The following is a 12,625-nucleotide window of genomic DNA, read 5'->3' as shown; positions in this document are numbered from 1 at the left end:
TGGCGGTTGGGCTATCTATCATGCTGACAAGGTCAGCGTGTGTCATGTCTACAATGGCGGTTATGGTGTCCCGGTCCAAACGGTAGAGGGTGTGGATCTGCTCATCAGTGAGGTTGAACGGATGTGCTCGGAGGCGTGGGATTGCGGGCTGCCTGCGTGGTGGTAGTGGCTGTGCTGGTGGGCCTTGCTGGCCCTGCCTTGCCCTCCTCCTCCTCCTGCGTCTCCTCTGTGCGGCCGGTTGTTGTAGTGGTTGGTGTTCGTCTTCTTCTTGTAGTTGGAGTACTTGCAGTGCTATCAGGTCCCCCAGGGCCAACATCGCAAGTCCTGCCGGTAGCATTTTGGAGTGGGTGTGGTTGTGGGAGGGGATTGGGTGTGCAATTTATGTGTTTCCAAGCTGTATAGCCTCCACCTGTGGTGATTCATTCCACCTGTGCAAGCTGCAATCCCCTTTGGGCGAGCACGTCCCGCACACAACGCTGCAAATCGACGCATGGCATCTTGCTATTACAATCATGTATTTCATCCCGATGGCAGTGAGATCTTGCTTCATATGTTAAATCTGCTATGCTCCCATTGTTTCACATACTATCTTTGCAGTCGGGAACATACTTGTGAAGGGTCCGTGGAATGTAGTACTCGATTAACGGTGGACCCTCATGCAGCGCTGTACCGCGGTTCACCGACGGGCGGGGCGTCCCATTTGTGAGTGAAGCCAGTTGCCATTTTCACACACTGCCGCACTAAATGGATGGATTTGTGATTTCAAGCGGTCACAGATGCCTTTTCGACGTGATGTTGCAAATGAGGAATTCGAAGGACAGCGCTTTCGGTTTCCAGCTAGCGGCGAGGAGACGCCCACAGGTCTGACTGCAGATAGAAAGTTCTATTGTTTAATGTCCTTGGGACAGGGGCCATGCCGAGAATGCAATGATTGATATGAATAGTATGGGATGCGCAATAGCGTAGTGGAGGATAAGGCAGGACGTTCCCAAATACATGTTACTTCACAACACTAGAATTCCGGCCTGGAGCACAGTGGATTTTGCAGACTGCATTTAGCACAGAATCAATGGAAATTTCTAATGTTATGTGAGTAAATAATCAGGCGTTTTTATACCGGGATGAGGGAATGATGTATGGATGCATGGACAGATGATTTTTTAGAGAGTCTGCCATGTACATGGCTTTTTGGAATCTATCAACTTCCTCTGCGCTATGTGATGCAGGGCTGCCATAGTGGGACCATCGTCTATCTGTCCTTGTTGAACCCTCCCTGTCTCGACGCGCCTTCAAACACTTGTGTCTATGCACGTTACTAATCCCATCTAATGGATTCTGTTTTAACAGACGCATGCACACAAACACTCGTTTGTAATAGTGTTTTCACCTCGATTTATATGGTTATGATTCGCAAGTGATTATTGGGTGCGAATAATCCTTTTGAGTGGGCTAGCATGCATATGGCTGTGGATTTAGTGTGATCTTTGAAGTGAGTAATTCAAATGGAGTTCAGATGCCCATACTATTCTTTTTCGTTTCATTTGGGTGACAGGTATCTCCTCCCCTTTTGCCGCTGCCATCTGTATGCCACTCCTGCAGATGGCTTTTACTCCCGACACCTGCTGCTTCGTGTTAATCAGTGGAGCACCATTACGATCTTATGGGACGATCGCCAATGGCCCACATGCCCTTACGCAGTACTAGTGGCTAGGAGCAACATTTCGAGCTTTCAGCTGGACTAGTGGCTACCTAATGGGACGGCCCTGCAGTTCTAGGCGATTCCATGTGCCTTTTTGAACGTGGATGTAGCCCCTGTGTACCATGGAGGAACAGGGCGTCACACAAGAAGAAGCTGGTCATTTATTGCGGATGCAGCCCACAATTATGAGATATGATTTGGAGTTCATGACCTAATAGCTGTATGGCCCGGGTGATTTTGTTGTGCATTAAATTTTTATTATGATATTGACCTTGCAGCGTTATTCTTTGCAAGTTATGTAGCATATTCCTATTTGTGGAGCGATGTATTGTGAGGAGATCTGCTTTGGGTTCGGCCTTCTGAGCATAGTTGCGTGGTACTGTACTGGGCGCGTTTGCCTACGAAGGCCAGTAAGGTCAGGGATAGGGGCTGCCATTATGACTGTTTTAATGATGTCATGCTCATGGGAGGGGGATTGGCTTTTGTGTAACAGATGCCGGTCAGCCAGGTGGATTGGTGGAATGATGTGATTTTCAGAATATGGCTGGTCACAGGTGCCTGTGTTTGCGTGCGTTTCTTTGAGGGAGACTGAGGTCATGTCCATTGGAATGGCTTCTGTATTCGTGCCATCTGTGCCCTGCTGCTCCCATTGGCCCCTCTTGAGATGTGCCTGGCTGCTCAGTCACTCTGCCAACTTGTGTGGTACATGCTTATGCTGCTGGTTGGTTTGTTTACTGGCAGGAGTACAGGGCTGGTGCAGTCTCACTCAGGATACTGCTTTGTATGTTGCCTTGCACTGGTGTCAAGCGATGGGGGGCCTGTTTTTGTTTGTCTCAGTTTTCAGTTCATGTTGCTGTACTTGGAGCTTCACATGCCTGTGCTGCATCAGTACGGCAATGGTGCCATGGCTAATATGGATGGCCACTCACAAGGCACTTGGAGCCCCTACATTCATTTGTTCGTTGGCATGCATGGGTGACTTGTACATTTCACTGGTTGCATTGTTTGACTTCATTGCACCTACGAGGAGTTGTGCAATGTGGCCAGGGAGTGGTGTACAGGCACTCAGTAAGGCCTTTTACGGTTGGTTTGCGATGCCGTACTTCTCACCATGGCGGAATGGTACTTTCCGCCATGCTTGATGGCGTTAGGTACATGTCCGCTAGGGTCAGAATTCCCGTACCGTTGCGCCATGGTGGTAATTACGGTTTCGCAGTGCGCGCGTGCGCGTACTTGGTGCAGTTAGCGTTGGCGTTCACTACGGTGTCGCTAATGGCATCGTACTTTACGGTGACGGGTCATAATCGCAACGGGCGGTATTCGATGGCGGTATTGCATTTCCGCCATCGTTTTTCGATTTCCGCCAGGGTCGTAATGAGGGCCATTGTCAGGAAAGCTCAAACACTCAAGTTTATCAACCTTATAGAGGGGACAGGATGATCCTCCTTTGCTGGGATTTGATATTGTGACATGCCATATGAACTATCTGCAACAAGTGCTTAATGCACTGAGCTACCTTCTGAACCATCATGGCACTCACTTATCAATATGCATTTTAACTTTGTATATTTTGCATGATGTTGAGTATTTTATACATTTTAATATTGGCCCACGCAGATGTGACATGGCAACCTAATGCTCCCACTTGCACAATCCCACAATGCAATTACGGGCAAAGAGCAGACAGTGAGGTATTCAAAATCGACTCTCCAGCTTTACCCTGGAGCCCACAATTTGATATATACATGTATATGGATATATATATGTTCAAGGAAAAAACGTTAGTTGCAGGGACGTTAAGGTGAGAACGTAATGCAACAAAATCCCAGAAATTCAGCTAAAGCCACCTTAACTTTGTGCCCCCTGTTGTGCATCCTATGACCACAGTGATGACATTGAGTCGGGGGTCACCTCGAAAACTCACCAAAAAATTACAAAAGTAGTCAAAAAGGAGTGTATGCCAGTGCAAGAAATAACACAGTTTTTTTTTTTCAAGGCCCATATTCAGCACGGACAGCAAATTCAAACAGATTTCAGACCTGCGTGAAAAGGCATTGTCAAACGACCCGAAAGTTAGAACTTTTATACCATACAAAGTATTTAGTATTTGTGATTGTACAACATGAAAAAATCTCCCCACACAAAGCTGATTGGCATTCACACTTTGAACCCTTATAGTAAAGCATACATTACATTCAATAATTGGGTCCGCAAACCTTCCCACACCTCCCTTAATTACAACATTTGATGTCCCAATCCACCCCCAATTCCCACAATACAAAGTTAATTCTTTGAAACATTCGAGACGACCAGTGGAACTTTAATCAACTGCCCTGGTCACCTCATCCTGGTTCACATGGGAAGTGCTACCCACCATGTCACCTTCAGAACCCTGAGCCACGGACGCACTGTTACACAAATGTTGCATATTCGGGACACTCTAACCCTTTTGCCAGAGAAACTGTACTATGGGGCAATTTGAAACCGCAGTGGCTCTTTTCGACTCCATTAGAAAATCATCAATTACGTGTGATTTTGAATTATTAAATGGCCATGCATTCATTATTCGTTGGTGGGACATGTAAGCTCTAATCTATGACCTTGAAAAATAACAACCACTGTGTACTTACTTCAGCAATGGCCTGGGATTGCAGACTCTGCATTAAGTCACTAGCCACAGCGGCTTTCTCAGCACACAAATGGCCAACACACGTTTTCTGCAAAAGCAAGCCTATTTACCTCGTTTGGTCTGAACGCTAAGTTTCATTATACCTACCTGTGCCCCTGTATTTATGTATTCATCTTATTATGGGTTTTATTGCAGAAGCATCCGAATGAGTCCTGCCCCTTTTACAGTGCTACTCTTGCAGCTTGTAAGTACGTTCCTTCATAGCACGTTGAACTTGCATCTTTCTTACAACATCACACATCACATCACTGATGACATCACTAATTACACTACAACAGAAACTGGCATTAAGCATGGCATTCAGTCATGGTCAGTGTGCAAGGCCAAATATGTTTTAACACATGAATGGGTACTAATCCTGGCCTTCAGTTATGGACGGTCGTCACACCCTTCACCCATGTGCACTGAATATTTCAAAACACTAAGGCTACCAAGCATAGATTTAGGCCTTTACCAGTGGATACAGCTTTCAACCGGGTCCACTGTGTATTATATACTATGATCAGGCACTAGCCATGGACTTTAGCATAGTTCTGGCCAGTGGCAATAATCTTTGGCTGTGCCCATTATATATTCCAACATATAAATGATCTACTAACCATGGCCTTTGACCATGAGCAGTTTGTACATCTCTTGGCCTTGTCCACTGTATATTTGTAAAAAATAAAATGCAATAAGCGATGGACTTCGGACGTGCCCACTGTGTATTATGTAACACTAACCAGCCATTAGCCATGGTCTTCAACACAATACTAGCCGGTGACCATGTCCTTTGGCTGTGCTGACTATATATTCTAACATATTAATGGACATAGCTGTGGCCTTAAACCATGGCTACCGACTACAGCTTTCACTGTTGCCCACTGTATATTTTAAAATAGTGATGGGCTACTAGGTATGGCTTTTAACCATGCACATTGGTATTTTTAACACTAACCGACTTCTAGCTAGGGCCTTTGGTGCTGGCCAGTGACCCCGGCCTTTCTCATGGCAAGTCCACGGCCTAAATTGTTATTAAGGTAATCAATGTTTTCATGAGCTAACTTATAAATTATGTATGTAATTAGTTATATACAACGTAATTAGTGTTGTCACAGGTGATGCAATCAGTGATGTGATTTGTAATGTCATCAGTGTTCTCATACAACATGCAACATGTAATTAGTGATGTCATCAGTGATGTGATCTGTTATGTCATCACTGTGGTCATAGGCTGCACAACAGGGGGCACAACGTTAAGGTGGCTTTTGCTGAATTTCTGGGGTTTTGTTGAGTTAAGTTCTCACCCTAAAGTCTCTGCAACTAAAGATGTTTCCTTGAATTTCAAGGGTTTAATTATTCCACAGATTTTAGAATACTTCCAAATGACTAGCATGGTCTTCGGCCATGGTCAGTGGGCACAGACTTTGGCCATGCCCACTGTACATTTCAAAATGCTACCAGACCATTAGCCATGGCCTTCGGATTGCAGGCTTTGAGAACTCACAATGTTTTAGGCAATGCGCAGTGAGATTAAATTATTTGCCATGGACCACACACTTTGGTTAAGCAGTGTGCTCCAAACGGTACACCCCTTTTAGGTGCAGTCATTTTGGCGCAGCCATTCTACCGGAGCGCCCATTTCGGCATTCCCTTTTTGACACAAAAGCCATTGCGGCTACGTTATTTTGGCGCAAGGGATGTTTGGAAGCCACGTCTGAATTCCCTCATGCCAAATAAGATCATAGGACGGCAGAAACCTTGCCACCTTCCAGTTGCGTTGCATTTCTTTTAAGTAAATATCTTTTTTTTAAACATACAGCCTTGAACCTTGATCTGCCAGAGTTCAAGTCCCAGCATTTAACCACTAGGCAGCAATAGTGTGGTGCTTCTGAGGGCATATACTTCAGACTTAGCTGATCATTTGATATGTTCACCGATAAAAGGCTAGGTATGAAACTTGTGAGAATTCAAGCAGTGACATTATTGTAGCATAGTGGTTAAGAGCTGCGTCTCAAACTTCTGCAGACCAGGGTTCTCCGATGACAGTGTTCTACATAAATGTGTTTTGTTAAATTACATTTTTACTGTTTTATAATGTTGCCCAGCGACGGTGTTGTCCTCTTTGTGAACATATGTACAGTGTAAGGGGGAATGTGTGGTGTGAGGGTGTGCATGTCATCTGAGAGGGTGTGCATGCAATGTGTGTGTGTGCTTGTTGTGAGCATGTGTGTGTGTGTGTACACATGGTGTGAAGGTGTGTGAGGGATTTTGCGTGCAGTGTACATTTGCTCCTTGAATGTGAATGGTAGTGTCTGAGCACGCCTGTGCACCCATGTGTGTGTCTGTGTGTGTGTGTGCGTGTGTGTGTGTGTGTGTGTGTGTGTGTATCTCCATGTAATTTGTAAGATTTCCAACCAGTGCTTGGGGCTTTTTTTGCAATTTGTGACTTGTAGTTTTGTTTTGTCCAAGTGTCTTGTACTACAAGTCCCAACATGCAAAGTAAAAAGGAAATCTGAATGATCATCTTCCAAATAACAAGGGACATGTTGCATATAACAATACATACAAGGCATGTAACTTGGCTATATTCATGATTTCTCCTGCACCTCTATTTGTTTGGGTTGAATGGCAGTAATGGATCTGTAAATTGTTGAAGTACGTAGTGTAGAATCAGAGGAGGGGGGAAAAAGTGAAATATGTATTTTTCATCTGGGAAAAGTGAGAATAAGGGGCTATGGAGGACTGGTGTCTACTTGCCCCTGCCGTTTTCAAAGTCTAAAAGTAGCACAATATATTAAGGGAATAATGGGACTGTGTGGGAAGCCCCTCCCTTGAGCTGGAAAGAAAGTCTTGTTTGAGCTGGCTCACGTGCAATGGAAGATGCACAACTATTACTAACCCATTGGTAGTGCAGCTGAAAGGACCTTCTTAAAATTATGCAGTGATTCAGTGAACGTTTCCATGAAGAAGACCACATGGATCAAAGGCATGCCAGTTAAGACTACATAGTCCAGAATACGGAGTGTTTACCAAATATACTGTTTAAAATTAAAAGAAATAAAGTCTTGAACCTTGGTCTGCCAGAGTTCAGGGACCAGTATTCAACTACTACTGCACAATGGGTTAGTGCTTCATAATGCATACATTTCATACTTAACCTACAATTTAATATGTGCAATTGTAAAAGGCTAAGTATGAAACTTGTGAAACTCCAAGCAACAACATCACTCTAGCATAATTGTTAAGTGCTGTGTCTCAAACTCCTATCAGCGAAGGCTCTCAAAGGCAGCGTACAGCACAAATGTGTTTTTATTTTGTTTTAATTTTATAATGTTGCCCAGAGACGGTGCAATACATGTTCCATTCTGTTTTATAATGTTGCAGTAAATAAATGTGTTTCATGTTTAATACGTGTTCAATTCTGCAACAACGGTGTAATACATGTCCCATCCCGTTTTATAATGTTCCAGTAAATAAATGTTTTTCACGTTTAATCCATATTACAAAATGCGAAGTGCCTACAGGTGCATGCCAATTGCGACATCTCGTGCCAAAACATCCTTGCTCTAAGATGTACAAAATGTTAAGTTCCTGCATTTTCATGCTGTGTCAATTGCAACCCCTAATGCCTGAGAATCCTTGATCCGAGAGGTACCTGTGCCCAGCTGGCTGCATCTAATTGGGCACACCCAAACGGGACCTGTGGCTATACTGTCACTCCATAATGGTGTGTGCCTAACTGGCCACGCTGAAATGTCTTGTCCCGTGCTCAAAGCCCCTTGTTTTATGCCCAGTCTCTTGGTGACTGTTGTGATACATCGCACAACCCCAACTAACCACATTTAAGCAGCACTGAAATGGGGAAAAGTGACTTGCTGCAAGAATAACACATGTCTAGGTACTTTCTGCACCCATAACGAAAATCAAAAGCTGGCACCCATGAATATAACCACAGTACTGTTAAGGCCAACTTGCTCCAAGTGGTCTTGTAACATTTCTTCACTTATTAGGCACCATGGCCTGATGGGCCTGGCCCTTTCCTCACTTTGAAGCTACGGAGGGTTGGTCCTCGTTGCTGCATGGATGGGAAATATGGGTCACCAGTGATTTTTCACCCCTAATGTTACTGTAGCTGTAAACCTATTAGATCATGTAGGCCATTCCTAACACAAGCTAGTTGCATTATCCTAGCTAATGCTCTAATATTATCCAAACTTGATGCCCTATATCTGGGAGCAAATAAATGCATCACCAATAAAATCCATATACTCCAAAACAATGCCCTCATAACTGCCTTGAACCTATCAGTTAGAGAACATGTATCTAACACGAGAAGAGATCATCACTGGCTTAAAATCAGTGATAGGATCCTCCTCAAAACAGTCTCACTTAGGTTCAAATGTCTGAACAACTCAGTCCCCTCCTATCTCATGGAAAGAATAGTCAGAATAACATCAATGCGCCCTTCCAGAGTAGCCAAACTTCCACTGTCTGCAAATACCTAGATTTAGGTTAAAAGAACAGGTGGTAACAGCTTCCCAGTAAAAGCTTCCCAGAATACACTACCTCTTAACCTCAGAATTGATCAGTTATACTACAGCTTCAGGCATTACACTTTGAACTGGGTACTATCCAGCGACCATTACAACAAACACTTTGGCACTAGCCCTGGAACCTGCATCCTCTTGAACCTCTGTACTTAGCTCCACACTACACCTCTCGCTGACTCTGTAACCCTGTTTTTTATGAAACGTCACTGAATTACCTATTCATACAATGTATGTATTATACCTTACCTGTACTCAACTTTGTATCTAAGCTACTACAAGTATTACAATGCCACTGCAATTTGTATATAGGCACATGATCACCTGATGACAAAATATGTGCAATGTACCCTACCTTTACCTGTACTCAACCATGTAACTAAGCTATAAATATCCTTCATATTTTGTTGCGCCCAGTTACCTAAGGGTTTGGTGCGCCCTACAAATGAATTAAAAAAAAAAACATCCACCTGGATGCTTCCTGTCCCTCCTCTGGACTCTTTTACGATCTCTGCAACTCTTTCTCTCTTTCTATTCTCCCCTCTGGCCAGTCTCACTCTGCAGGGCACACTCTGGATGTTCTGATCTCCTCAGACCTCCCCTTCTCTATCCCCCTACGCACTCCTCTCTCCTTGACTGATCACTTTCTCCTTTCCTCCCATCTCTCTCTCTCTACCCCTCAGGCCAAGCCAACTCCAGCACTGCCACCTGCCTTCTCAGTCATCCGACCCATGAAGCGTGTGTCAGTTGAGGCTTTCGCCACCACTTTCTCTCCCTCTCCTCCTCCTCTGGATGACTCACATCCTGACACAGCCCTTTCCATGCTCCACTCTTCTATCTCTAATACTCTTGATGTTCTTGCCTCTGTCATGAGGATCTGCTTGTAGCCCACAGTCAAGAGCAACTCCTGGTATGACTCGGACCTCATCAACCTTAAATACAAATGTAGGGTGGCTGAGAAGAAATGGCTAGCTTCTTGCGCATCCTCTGACAAACTGGCCTGCCACCTGCTCCAAAGGCAATACCGGCTCTATGTCTGCACTAAGAAGAGAGTCCACATCCAAGCCTATGTCTCTGCGGCATCTAACAACTCTGCCAAACTTTTTAGAATCAGCAAGGAGCTGGCCAATCCTGCTGCAGTCTCTACCTATCCTTCCCCTCCCAGGCCCTTCTGAGTGGCCCTGGCTTCTCATTTCATCTCTAAAACCCAGGACATCCTGTCCACCCTTTTGTCCTCTCCTCTCCTCCCCCTCCCTCTACTCTCTCCTCTTCCTCGGGCCCCCCTGTTGCCACCTCTCCTCCATCTTTCCATTCCGTTCCTCTGTTCTCCCCTGTTGAGGTATATAGACAAGTCTGATCTATGAAACTTTCATCAAAACAGGTCTTCCCTGTTCTTCCAAAACCATCAAGGACCACACTGACACCCTTGCTTCTGCCCTGGCTGACTTCTGCAACCACTACTTCGCCACAGGGCCTTCCCTTCCCCCCTGAAGCATGCTCTTGTGCACCCTTTTCTCAAGAAACCCTCAGCTGACCCCTCATGCCCGCTAACTATCGCCCAATCTCCATCACTCGTTTCCTGGGCAAACTCCTGGAAAAGCTAAACATCTCCAGCTTAATCTTCACACTGAATCTGTTGGTTTTCTCAATGACCATCAGTCTGGCTTCGAAACACTCCAAAACACCGAAACTGCTCTCCTGAACATCCGCGAAGACCTGCTCTCTATATTGATTCTACTCTCCCCTATGTCCTCATCTTACTCAATCTCTCTTCTGCCTTTGACACGGTCAACCATGCAATCCTGCGAAGTCGTCTCCGTGATGACCTGGATATCACTGATCAGGCCCTGGACTGGCTGACCTCGTTCCTCTCTGATCGACCCTCCCAGGTCCAACTTGGGTCCTTCCTTTCCTCTATCTCACTCTCTACCTGTGGTGTTCCCTATAGGTCTAACCTCTCTCCCTGGCTGTTCAACCAATACATGGCACCTCTCGCCCACCGCATTGTCGCTCTCTGCACCAACTTTCAGTGCTATGCGGATGACACTCTGCTCGTTTTCAGGCTCCCCTCTGCCACCTCTTCTCCTTCTCTCATCTCTGGCTGTCTGTCTGCTTTCCAGCACTGTTGTGCCACCAACGATCTCTGCCTTAATGCCAGTAAAACCTAAAGCCTCCCTTTGCCCTCTTCCTGCTCTCAGCTGTGAGGCTAGAAAGCTTGGGGTCATATTCGGCTCCACACTCTCCTTTTCTCCTCACATCTCTGAAGTCTCTAAGAAGCCAAACTACCAACTGCACCTCCTCAGAGGTATTCTTCCTTTCCTCTCCTTCCCCCAGAAGCTCACTGTCTCTAGAGCTCTCGTTCTCTCTAGGCTGGACTACTGCAACAGCCTCTTTCTAAATCTGCCTGCTTCTACTCTCCGCCCTCTGCAACTCATCCAGAAGAGGTCTGCGAGATTTGTCCTTAGCCTCAAGCCCAGGGACCTTATCTCTCCAGCAGTGAAATCTCTGCATTGGCTCCCCGTGGCTGCAAGGATTAAGTTCAAGACCCTCTGCATTGTCCACAAGGCTTCTGGGACTAGGTCCTCAATACCTCCAACTCTCTCTTCGTAAATGCCTTCCTACTTGAGCTCTTCGCTCCTCCACCTCCAACTCCCTCAGGGTCAGTCGCTTCTCCAAGCAATGAGTTGGTGGTAGATCTCCTTCTTCGGCTTGGGCCTCCCTCTGGAGCATTCTCCCTGCCTCTCTGAAACTTGAGGCGAACCATCTCCGGTTCCAGAAGAACCTCAAATCCTTCCTCTTTGCTTCTGCCTTCTATCTTCCTCTGACTTGCTAATTTCCTCTCTGATACTGCACTGTTCACCTGGCTACCCTCTGATTTTGGGCCCAGGTCCGTGGCCACCCAGTTGCACACCTGCATGCCTCCTGGCAACCCTTGCACTTGTGTCTGTAACTGTAACCCTATAGTTGCCCTACCGGCACTTTTGGATACCTGCTGTCTGCACTTCCCCTTGCACCTGCCACCTGCTGGCCACACATCTTGTTATTGTTTTGATCCCATGTACAGCACCACCCCCTTCCCCTTCCTCCTCCCCTGCACTTGTGCGATCTCAATGTAACTTGGCCTAGTAAGATCGTTGTCTCTGTCCTCCCGCTGTTCCCCCTTCCTTGCCTCGTCGCGCCTTGAAACACTTGTGTATAGGTGCGTTACAAATGCAATATCATATCATATCATAGAATTTTGGGAGTCTGACTAACTTTAACTATAGGGCAGCTTTCGACACCCTATAATATATATTAGACGGCCTGCGGTAGCAGGCGTGTAGTTATGGTTAAGTTGCTCATCTCATAGGAAGAACACCTTTTGGGTGGCTTATAACTTTGCTCCCCCTGGACAAATCGTGTCAACAAGAGATAGAATGGCTGCTAAATGTTGATACTGAGACTGCTAATGTGTTGCAAAGTTTTTTCAGAGGTATCAACCCGTGGGTTTGTACAGCATCAAATCCCACTCTGGTCAAGTATTCAATGCCAATCAATACAAAAAACACAGCCTGCATTTGTATCAAAAATAGAGAATGATTGTTTTCCACACAAAAAATGATAGATACAAAGCAACAAAACATAGGAACATACAATTGACCATTACATAAACCCAAATTTTAAAATTTTAAATTTGTCTGAAGCGTAAAAGAAAATGTACACAGATCT

This window comes from Ambystoma mexicanum, chromosome 6q, assembly GCF_040938575.1.
Source record: "Ambystoma mexicanum isolate Mex_15411 chromosome 6q, UKY_AmexF1_1, whole genome shotgun sequence".
In the NCBI taxonomy this organism is placed as follows: Eukaryota; Metazoa; Chordata; class Amphibia; order Caudata; family Ambystomatidae; genus Ambystoma; species Ambystoma mexicanum.
This window is presented reverse-complemented; position numbering follows the sequence as displayed.